Source organism: Petromyzon marinus, chromosome 77 (genome assembly GCF_048934315.1).
Source record: "Petromyzon marinus isolate PM22_M1 ecotype Great Lakes invasive population chromosome 77, UKy_Petmar_22M1.pri1.0, whole genome shotgun sequence".
Lineage (NCBI taxonomy): Eukaryota > Metazoa > Chordata > Hyperoartia > Petromyzontiformes > Petromyzontidae > Petromyzon > Petromyzon marinus.
Genome location: NC_133743.1, coordinates 3,858,625 through 3,870,928, shown reverse-complemented (window position 1 = coordinate 3,870,928; position 12,304 = coordinate 3,858,625).

Genomic DNA, 12,304 nt, shown 5'->3' with positions numbered 1-12,304 from the left:
ATACAAGGTCACTTTCCCTTGTTCCTTGTTTCCCGGTATAATCACCCCCCTAATCCTTTGGTCATCTCTTATTACCTGCGCTAGAGGCTCCAAACTCATAACGAACAAGACCGGGGACATCGGGCACCCATGCCGGACCCCAGACCCTACTTGAATCACCCCCGAGCGTTCCCCGTTTATCAAAAGTCTAGCCCTGAGTCCACCATAGAGCCGTGCCACCCACTCCACCAAGGGCCCACTCATTCCCATCCTTGCCATCACCACCAGCATATATTCATGTGAAAGACGATCAAAAGCTTTGACCAAATCCAAGCTCAGAATCCCCAGCGGGCACCCCCTCTCTCTTTCCCCTTCTATTACCTCCCTCAGCACCACCAGGGAGTCCACGATCCTCCTCCCTGGGACCGCGCACGTTTGATCCGGCCCTACCACCTCCCCCACCACCTTCCCTAATCGCGCCGCGACTATCCTTGCCAAAATCTTGTAATCTGTGTTTAGGAGAGTTATCGACCGCCAGCTTCCCAAGTCCTTGCTATCTCCCTTCCTTTTATAAATTAACGTAACTAGACCCTCCCGCATATCATCCGGCACCCGACCCTCCTCTAAAGTTTCCCTACAAATGTGCAGCATGTCCTCCTTCAGAAGCTCCCAGAACTTGACATAGATCTCCGCTGGGATACCATCTGGGCCTGGGGTTCTACTCCTGTTCAACCCCTTTACCGCCTCTTCCACTTCTCCCTGCCGAATCTTTTCCCTCAGCGCCTCTGGGTTCCAAATCCTCTTCCCCAATGCCCCCAGCAGCTCCTCCCGCTTCCCCCCATCTGTCCCCTTCCTCCCGTACAGCTCCCTATAGAAATCCTCTGCTACGCTCATCATCCCTACCATCGTCGTCTGCCTGCCTCTGGTAGGGCTTACCAATTCCCTCATTGCGTTATCTCCCTCCCTACCTGCTTTGAAGAAAAACCTCGTGCACCTCTCCCCTTCCTTCGTTGCCCTGACCCTCGCCCTGTACACTAACTGCCTAGCCCTTCTTTCCAATACTGAGGTTATCCTCCCTTTCAACTCCTCTATCCTTTCCCCCATCGGGAAACCTAGTTCTAGCAGCCTGTACATTTTCTCCAGCCTGGCGTTCCACTGCCTCAACTCCCTACCCACTCCCCTCCTACTACTATGGTGCTGGAAGAGCGTTTTCACCCTACCCTTCACCAGGCCCCACCATTCCACCCTCATGGGAAAACAGTCCTGTAAGGTCCTCCAGCTTTTGTATTTTGTACAAAGTCCCCCACCACCTTCTGGTCCTCCAACAGACCCACGTTCATTTTCCATACCCCTTTCCCTCTCCTCGCCCCACATGGGATCGCGAGCCCTGCCACGACCATTTTGTGGTCCGAGAGGGGGAATGGCTCCATCCCCGCACTTTCCACTTCTACTTTGGCAGAGGCGAAGATAAAATCTATCCGCGACTGCATTCCCCCACTTTTGTCCAACCACGTATACCCGGGCCTTGCACCATGCACCCTCCTGAAAGCGTCTACCATGCCAAGGTCCTCCATCAGCTCTCTCAGCTTTCTGGAGGAAGAGTCCAGTTTCTTCCTCACCTTTGCTGACACCAGGTCCGTCAAGTATAGCGGGCAGTTGAAATCACCCCCTACGATGACTTATCGCCTGGTAGCCAGTAGGGTCGCCAAGCTCTCCCACACCTTTACCCTTTCCATGAATCGTACTGGGGCGTACACGTCCACCAACCGCAACTCTACGCCTTGGTAGGACACGTCCACACAAAGGAGTCAGCCCGGGATCACCTCCTGGGTCCCTTCCACCCTCATTTCCCTCCTGCCCAGGAGGGTAACTACCCCAGTACACCGGTTCCCATTGCTACCCGACCATAAGCAGTGCCCATCCCAGTCTTCCAGCAGGTCTTCCGAACCCAGAGTGTACGGTAGTTGGCACTCTTGAAGGAAAGTCACGTCTCTTCTGGTGGCCTCTAACAGTTGCATGATTGCCCCTCTCCTTCCCTTCCCCTTCATTCCTATCACGTTTATGGACGCCACCGAGAGGTCCATGCCAGAGTGTACTTTATTCCGTTTCTGATTCCGCTGCACGCTCCCCACAACCGCCCTTGTCCGCCTTCTCTCTCACTTTCTTCCTCCCCTTCGACCTCCAGGGCTTCCCCCGGTTCAACCGCGCCCCCCCCCCCCTTTCCGCCCTCCTCCACCCAGACTCCTCCATGTCCGGCGAGGAGCCTGAAGGGCCCGTGTCATGCTGGGGGCCAGCCCGCTTTAAGGGCTCTGTCCAATTTCATCTTCCTCCCAACTGTTTCCTCCCATGCCCCTTCAGCTCCTTCCTCCACCCGTTGCTCCCTCTCGCTTTCCTCCTCGCCAATTGCCTCCGCCCAGTCCCCCATGGGGGTTCCTGGGTCATATCCCCCGTCTTCCCTCCCCTCCTCCCCCCTCTCCTAGTCCAGTGGTGGTGTTGCTTCCATCCCCACAAGTCCCCCTCCCTCACCCCCCCGGGGGGTCGTGGTTCCGCCGCCTCCTCCACCACCTCCCCTACCTGTCCACTCCGATACGCCCGCACCCTGTTGGCATATGATTCAGGGCAGGACCTATACAGGTGCCCTCTGCTACCGCAGAAGTTGCATTGGACCAGGTCCCCGCACTCCTCCACCGTGTGATCCGGCGCCTTGCACCTGTAACAGATCCGTGCCTCGCATGCTGCCGCCAGGTGCCCCCTTCCCCACACCTCCTACACAGTTTAGGCTGGCCCGCATATACCACATACCGTTTGTTCCCCCCGATGTTCAAGGTGCTCGGGATATGCTTCAGAGCCCCCCCCCCCTCCCCTCCGTCTTCAGGTGCACCCTCCATTGCCTGGCCCCCATCCATATCCCCGCCGAGTCATGCACCCTCCTGCAGTTAGATAACACCACGCAGTGCTGTCTCAACCACACCTCCACGTCCTGGTCATGCAGTGCCTCGTTGTACAGGAAGACGGTCACAACCTTCGTTTCCAGGTCTGACAGCAGCCGCGTCCTCATGGATGCCAGGGGCTTCTCCCCTGCCCTCTCTCGAAGTGAGTGAGGAAATTCTGCAGCAGGAGGTTCGAATTAAAGCTCACGTCAAAAGCTCTCCCCCCCGGCAGAGCAATCAAGCAGTAAAGATCCGCCACCTCCACCCACATCATCCCGAGCATCACCGACCTCACAAAGGTTGTTCTATCCAGTGTCACCTCCTCCTCCACCTCGTCCTTGAACTCCACCCTGACGCAGTTGTGCCTCCTGGCATGCGTTGGTGTCAAGCCCGCCCCAGCTCCACTGCGCCACCTCCCCGCTCCTTCTCTGGGTCTCCCCGCTCCCACCGGGCCAGCATCCACTGTCCTCTCCCTCCACTGTCCCTCCCGCGGCCCCTGGCTTGCTGGCACCCCTCCTGCTTCTTCCCCTGTGCTCTGCTCGGGGGCACTCCCTCCCCAGTCTCCCGGCACTTCCCCTCGTCCTCTTCGCTCCTCCCCCCCCCGTCCCCTCCGGTCCATCCACCATCCCCACACCCTACCCTCGCTGCACCTCCCCAATCACCTCCCCCGCTCCAGACGGGCCCGTGCTGTCCCTCCGGTCACTCTCGGCCCTGCGGGCACCCTCCATGGTCCGTGGCGTAACGCCGCATCCCCATCTCCTTCCCTGCCGTCTCCATTCCCTCGTTGCGGTGAAATCACCTCCCCAGCAGCGCGTGTGGCACCCCCACCCTCTGGCAGCAAGGCCACCCCAGGCCGCCCGGCCTGAGGCCCTCGCAAACCCCGGGGTGGCTGGAGAATCCACGGGACATTGATGTGTGCCGCTGTGGCACTTCAGGAAAAACGGGAACGGGTTCCACTGGTGATTACCTTCAGCCTCATCGGGCAATTCGCCAGAATGGTAAAGCCCTCACTTGCCCCCGGTCTTAAATAGAACAACAGGGTCACGTCATCATTTAACTCATTCAGTGATTTGAGGCGGAGGGGTGGTATTGCAATTATATAATCGATTGGTAATCAGTCAATGGTTATGATTAGTAATGAGTTGTATATCAGTAATTAGTTGTAATGTGTGTTAGTGTGATTATATGCCACGTTTGTAATCCGTTAATTAGTATGTGTTTCCCCTATAAGGAATTGTCGTATGTATTATTCAATAATACGCTTCCAAGCTGCACTAAGCCTGTAGTTGTCAGAGCGATTAAAGTTATTTCTATTTCTCTCAATTTCAATGGATTCTCTAATTAGCTTGTGTTGCCTCCGAAACGTCGTGATTTGATTGAGTTGTTTTCTTTTATTTTATCTACGTGACTTTACCGAAAAAAACAAAGAGTATGAATCCTTGCAGTCACGAAAGCTTCAAATCTAGAATTTTACACAACACTTCAACGTTATCAAAATCATATGAGTGTCCTTGTTGACAAGCATGTTCTGCCACTGCCGACAGTTGTGTTTGAGATAACTTAATATTTATTTGGTGTTCTTTTAGTCTTATGCTGATGTTACATCCCGTATGTCCAATATAGCATCTGCCACATAAACAGTTAATCCGATATGCACCTTCTGTTGATAATTTAGGTAATTCGTCTTTAATGCAAGATACTAGGTTTTGAATTTTGTGTGCTGTACCAAATATTACTGTAATGTTTGGCTTTTGCAAAACACGGGCTAATTTGTCAGTTACTCCTGCGATATATGGATTTTTTTAATTATTTTAACAATCTGATCGCTTTCAGCAGTGTTGCTTTGCGATAGTGATTTGGCATTCAGTGCTCTGTTAATTTGAGTATTATTGTAGCCATTCTGTCGTCACCCTGCTGCTCTATTTAAGACCGGGGGGCAAGTGAGGGCTTTACCATTCTGGCGAATTGCCCGATGATGCTGGATGTAATTACCAGCGAAACGTCGCACTCAAATTTTGAATGATGTTGATTCACTCTTCAACACACCGGTGGGCTAAAGTAGTGAACTATTTGACCTTTGTAAACGTGACACATTTTTTACTGTTTGGCCGTGTCGGGTGGTGAGGGTTACGACACATTTATAAATAACGCGATCTAACCCAAAAACCTTTATTATGAATATTGGTCGTGAAAGCCTACGTGTTAAACTGAGTATTAACTATAGTACGTCACCCTTTACAGTGCACAGTGCTAAAACCCCTCCTATTGACTATATCACAAACTAACAATTCATACTCTTTGGTTTTATTCGGTAAAGTCACGTAGATAAAATAAAAAAATAAAAGAAATCAATTAAATCACGACGTTTCGGAGGCAACACAAGCTTCCGTCTTCAGGTGGAATAGTCAACGCAGAATATCTGTGTCAGGAGCACAGTTCAGAGGCGACCGGGATTGTATACATGTTAAGGGAGGAGTCAGTAAGGGGGCGTGGGTGGGTGGGAGGGTTGCGTTAAGCAGCCTTTTGATAGACTGCTGCAGGTAACAACTACTTCACACTGCACGAGAGTGGGTAACCCACCTTTTGTTATGCTGCGTGGGGGGTCGGGGGGAGGAAGAGACATGCTGCATTTTTTTTTAAAGCGGCAGCAAACGGCTGTTCAATTATAAGGAAATGGCTGTACAAAAAATTGAAAGGCAGATAACGTTTGACTTGATTTATAACATATTTCCAGTGATTGCTCAATTTGAAACCATCCTCTCGGTTAAGATTGTGTCTGTGTTTGTAAATCTGGATGGCCTCGTGGACAAATCTCTGATAATAACCAGGAGGTTTGCAGAGCACCTTGTTATCGGAGAAAACAATATTACGATCACCCACAGCGTTGTAACAATGATCGGCCACGGCAGAAGAATTCGTTCTGCCGTGTTTCAAATCTGATTTGTGCTCGCGAATTCGGTCAGAGATATGTCGCTTCGACCGAATTCGCGAGCACAAATCAGATTTGAAACATGGCAGAACGAATTTTTCTGCCGTGGCTGATCATTATTACAATGCTGTGGGTGATAATGATATCGTTTTCTCCGATACCAAGGTGCTCTGCAAACCTACCGGTTATTATCAGAGATTTGTCCACGAGGCCATCCAGATTTACAAGCACAGACACAACTTCAATCGAGAGGATGGTTTCAAATTGAGAAATCACTGGAAAGATATTTTGATTTAAAGCTTTCGTGACTGCAGTAATTCATATTCTTAGTTTTTTCGGTAAAGTCACGTTGAAGAGAAACAACAAAATAACAAAATATATATAAAACAATAAAAAATTCTCACGACGTTTCGACCATAACTCAAACGGTCATCATCAGGTGTGTCGGTTTGCATAAATTTATTTTGAAAACGGCATATTTATTTATATATATATAAAAATAACGTTTGCGTCATGCGCAACGATTGGCTGTTTGCCAGGACTAGTCCATCTATTTTTTGAAAAGAGGAGGGGGGAGACGAAATTTGTTTTTATGTATGCTGTCTGAAAGCCACTGTAAGCGTGAACAATCAATCAAGAACTGAAATGATTTATCAAATCTTTCCAATGATTGCTAAGATATAATCCATCTTCTCGGTTGGAATTGTCTCTGTGTTTGTATATGTGGATAGCCTCATGAACGAATCTCTCATGGAAGCCAGATGGCTTACAAAGAACCTCCGTCTTGGAAAAGTCAATGGCATGTGAGCCTACTGAATTAGAACAATGATCTGCTACGGCCGAGGTGTTGGTCCTACCGTGTTTAAGGTCTGCTTTATGTTCACGAATGCGGTCCGAGATATGGCGTTTGGTTTCTCCAATGTGTCTAGTTTGTAGACACCAGGGTGTCTACAAAGACACCAGGGTGTCTACAAACTAAGTTGCCTCTGTGGTAGTAGTTACATTGGAGAAACCAAACGCCATATCTCGGACCGCATTCGTGAACATAAAGCAGACCTTAAACACGGTAGGACCAACACCTCGGCCGTAGCAGATCATTGTTCTAATTCAGTAGGCTCACATGCCATTGACTTTTCCAAGACGGAGGTTCTTTGTAAGCCATCTGGCTTCCATGAGAGATTCGTTCATGAGGCTATCCACATATACAAACACAGAGACAATTCCAACCGAGAAGATGGATTATATCTTAGCAATCATTGGAAAGATTTGATAAATCATTTCAGTTCTTGATTGATTGTTCACGCTTACAGTGGCTTTCAGACAGCATACATAAAAACAAATTTCGTCTCCCCCCTCCTCTTTTCAAAAAATAGATGGACTAGTCCTGGCAAACAGCCAATCGTTGCGCGTGACGCAAACGTTATTTTTATATAAATAAATAAATAAATATGCCGATTTCAAATTAAATTTATGCAAACCGACACACCTGATGATGACCGTTTGAGTTATGGTCGAAACGTCGTGAGAATTTTTTATTGTTTTATATATATTTTGTTATTTTGTTGTTTCTCTTCAACGTGACTTTACCGAAAAAACTAAGAATATAACACTGGAAAGATGTTATAAATCAAGTCAAACGTTAGCTGCCTTTCAATTTTTTGTACAGCCATTTCTTTTCTCAGTGGTTGCATATCAAACTTTAGCTACCTTATAATTGAACAGCCGTTTGCTGCCACTTTCAAAAAATGTGCATGTCTCTTCCTCCCCCCGACACCCCACACAGCATAACAAAAGGTGGGTTTTACCCACTCTCGTGCCGTGCGAAGTAGTTGTTACCCGCAGCAGTCTATCAAAGGCTGCTTAACCCAGCCCTCCCACCCACCCACGCCCCCTTACTGACTCCTCCCCCCTCCCTTAACCTGTGTATAACCTCGGTCCTCTCTGAACTGTGCTCCTGACACAGACATTCTGCGTTGACTATTCCACCTGAAGACGGAAGCTTGTGTTGCCTCCGAAACGTCGTGATTTAATTGTTTTCTTTTATTTTGTTTTATTTTATCTATGTGACTTTACCGAATAAAACCAAACAGTATTAATCCTTGCAGCCACGAAAGCTTCAAATCTAGAATTAACAATTCATAGCCAAGCATTAAGTCTAGAAACGGTCTATAACATTTCTATAACGATCAAAACAACCTATGGGTCCTGGACCTGTAAAATGCAACAGCACGTATGTCACACAGCAATCCTCAACCGAGTCGCCATTAACAAGGTGACTGGTGTACAATTCCGGTTAATCAATAACCCTGCCAGACAGCCACCGGCCCAGCTCAGTTATCGCATGCTGGTCTACACGCGCGGATTGATGTACTGGACAGCACATAAGGACTTTCACAAAACCACACTTTACTCCCTTACTGCACGAGGAAATAATTTATTAAAAGAGTGGTCCATTCCTAAAATGCCACATATAGCAGTGTGTAGTGTAGTCTATAGTAGTTTAGTGCATAGTGTAGTCTATGGTAGTGCATAGTGTAGTGTATAGTAGTGTATAGTATTGTAGTGCATTGTAGGGCAGTCTATAGTGTAGTGTATAGTAGTGTGTAGTGTATAGTAGTCTAGAGTGTAATGTATATTAGTGCATAGTAGTGTAGTGTATCGTGACGTGAGGCTGTAACAGTTCGAGACCGTTGGTGTCCGAAGCAGATTTTTTGTGACGCTGCTGCATAGGGTTCTACCGTGAGCTTTCAGTGCAAGGTAAGAGTAGTGAGGCGAGGTTTGCTGGGGTGCCAGTGGTGAAGGCACGATGACAAAGGCAGGCGATTTCATAGTTTGTGCTGCCTGCGAAAGAAGCCAGTGAATAATACAAAGTATGGCTTTGATCTGCTAAGAAAACTGTGGTTGCTCCATCGACTGCCTTAGAAGAGTAACCGGTCACTGCGCACACCTCTTCCACACAAGTGGAAAATAGAAGATGACCCACACTGTGATTGCGGCCAACAAAATCCAAACAATATACCATATTTCAAACAATTGCATTCTACTCCCGAACCTATCACATGGCTCACTTTCTTGATGTGTAATTTACTGATATTTGCCATTTGCTAGAATAATAAAAATGGATTATCCATGAGAGGTTTTTTGTACGAGTAGATCGCATACATATAAATGTGTCGTTAAACCCGCCACCACCCGACACAGCCTCATCAGGGAGGTTGTAATAACCAGAGAAACATCACGGTACACAAATTGTAAATATTGTGGGATTACTCTCCAGCACACCAGTGTGCTAAACTAGCAACTAATGAGGACGTTTAGTTTAGGTGACAAACCTTACTAATTGGCTGTGTCAGGTGGTGGTGGGTTCAATGATACAACGTTTATATCTACGCGATCAAACCCAAAACTCTTATGAATAACATTGGTCATGTAAGCATACGTGTTCAACAATGGATACTATCATACCTCTAAGGAAATGGTTCCTCAGGGGTTACTTTATTCTTCTCTCTTCGAGTCACAGCTCGTCATGGCTTATACAACTCACGTTGGCCACCTCATTCAGAGCTTTGCTATCAAAATGTGATTCCTCTTCGGCCGACGCTACTACCAGCCAACTCTAAACTTCTATTTATAATTTTCTGCCGAACGCCTCTGGACTTGATGGACTCCCAGAAGAGTGGCACTGCCACCGCCTCGCCGCAGTGGTTTTTAGACCATAATTCGTATTTGAATCTTCCAAATCTGAAGCCATATTGATAAGGCACGAGACCATAATTCGCCACTTCCATGTTCTCTTCTTACATGTTAATTCCCGGCTCCAACGACCAATTTATTTGACAACAACCGAGGTCCTTGGCGTCACTCTCTACACCACCTTTTTCTCTGGGTCCATCCATAATTTATGTTTATCATGTCATCACTAAAATCACGCGATACCCTTGCCTGGCAGCATAGTCGATATTTCCTCCATTATGATTGCAACTGCATACATTGTTCGATATTTATCTAGTGAACCTCAGGAATAATAATGTTGCTCACGTCACCCATGGCACCTATCATTGTCGCCCAGATTTCTTCCCCTTGTCCTGCTGACATCACTTGGCCATCCATTGCCATGAGAGTCAGCGATAAGATATTCTGACTTTTCGACTGCTTCTTCTACTTTTTGGGCTGTCTCCTGTGTCGTCGTCCCCCCCCACCCCTCTACTGTCGCCCTCCACTACAGCTCACTGTAGAGCTCTCAGCATCTTCTTTGGTTCTTTCGGTAAAGTCACGTAGAATGAGAATAAAATAATAAATTGATAAAATAAAATAACACAATAATATTCTCACGACGTTTCGGCCACAACACAAGCAGCCTTCATCAGGTGAAGGGACGAGACTGTCTGGTAGGACAGCGCTGGAGTGAAAAAGCCACGTTCAGATCACGACCTTTAGGCTGTGTGAGAGGAAACAAAGCGCCTTGACAAAGGAATTAGCATATCATTTAGCATTGAAATGTCTGAGTGATTAGCTTGTGACTGGTCACAGAAATGGCTATGTTAAAAGTTAAAGCATACACATCCGCAGAGGCACCCATTGACAAAGGAATTAGCATAGAATTTAGCATTGAAATAGCTAAGTTAAAGCATACACATCCGCAGAGGCTCCCCTTGACAAAGGAATTAGCATAGAATTTAGCATTGAAATAGCTGAGTGATTAGCGTGTAACTGGTCACAGAAATAGCTATGTTAAAGTCAGAGCATACACATTCACCGAGGCACTTAGTACAAATCAAACAGGAGAATTTAGCATTGAAATAACTAGGCGAATTTAGCATTGAAATAACTGAGTGATTAGCTAGTGACTGGTCACAGAAATGGCTATGTTGAAGTCAAGGCCTACACATCTGAGCTATTCACAGTACTATATAGTGAACCAATAAAAAAACTAAAATATAAATTACCTTAATGTTATCAATAAACTCTATATTCTCCAATCAGCTAAGCTACCAACAATAAATCGTTATATATCACAATGCTATATGGCGAAAAAATGGGTGGATTCTTACCCTCAACTTTAGCAACACGGATAGCTACGGGCCCTGTTCAGACGGACGAGTTCATCCATGGTCGGAACAGAGGAGGGGGAGAGAGACAGCTGCGAGGCGCTATTATACTCCATGTTGTAAACCATACCATTAACCGTGGTGTGAGAGGTATTAAGAGTCAATGCTGGCGAAAGAGCTGCGGTCTGAAGGTCATTAAGAACAAAAAACATAAAGCAGACTTGAAACACGGTAGAACGAACTCCTCTGCCATGGCAGATCACTGTTATAATTCAGTAGGCTCACATGACATTGACTTCTCCAAGACGGAGGTTCTTTGCAAACCAACCGGCTACCATGAGAGATTCGTTCATGAGGCCATTCACATATACAGGCACAGAGACAATTTCAACCGAGAAGATGCATTCTAGCTTAGTAACCATTGGAAAGATGTTTTAAACCATTTCTGTTCTTAATTAATTGTATTTTACGATGACCTTCAGACCACAGCTCTTTCGCCAGCATTGACTCTTAATACCTCACACCACGGTTAATGGTATGGTTTACAACATGGAGTATAATAGCGCCTCACAGCTGTCTCTCTCCCCCTCCTCTGTTCCGACCATGGATGAACTCGTCCGTCTGAACGGGGCCCGTAGCTATCCGTGTTGCTAAAGTTGAGGGTAAGAATCCACCCATTTTTTCGCCATATAGCATTGTGATATATAACGACTTATTGTTGGTAGCTTAGCTGATTGGAGAATATAGAGTTTATTGATAACATTAAGGTAATTTATATTTTAGTTTTTTTATTGGTTCACTATATAGTACTGTGAATAGCTCAGATGTGTAGGCCTTGACTTCAACATAGCCATTTCTGTGACCAGTCACTAGCTAATCACTCAGTTATTTCAATGCTAAATTCTCCTAGTTATTTCAATGCTAAATTATCCTGTTTGATTTGTACTAAGTGCCTCGGTGAATGTGTATGCTCTGACTTTAACATAGCTATTTCTGTGACCAGTTACAAGCTAATCACTCAGCTATTTCAATGCTAAATTCTATGCTAATTCCTTTGTCAAGGGGTGCCTCTGCGGATGTGTATGCTTTAACTTAGCTATTTCAATGCTAAATTCTATGCTAATTCCTTTGTCAAGGGGTGCCTCTGCGGATGTGTATGCTTTAACTTTTAACATAGCCATTTCTGTGACCAGTCACAAGCTAATCACTCAGCCATTTCAATGCTAAATTATATGCTAATTCCTTTGTCAAGGCGCTTTGTTTCCTCTCACACAGCCTAAAGGTCGTGATCTGAACGTGGCTTTTTCACTCCAGCGCTGTCCTACCAGACAGTCTCGTCCCTTCACCTGATGAAGGCCGCTTGTGTTCTGGCCGAAACGTCGTGAGAATATTATTGTGTTATTTTATTTTATCAATTT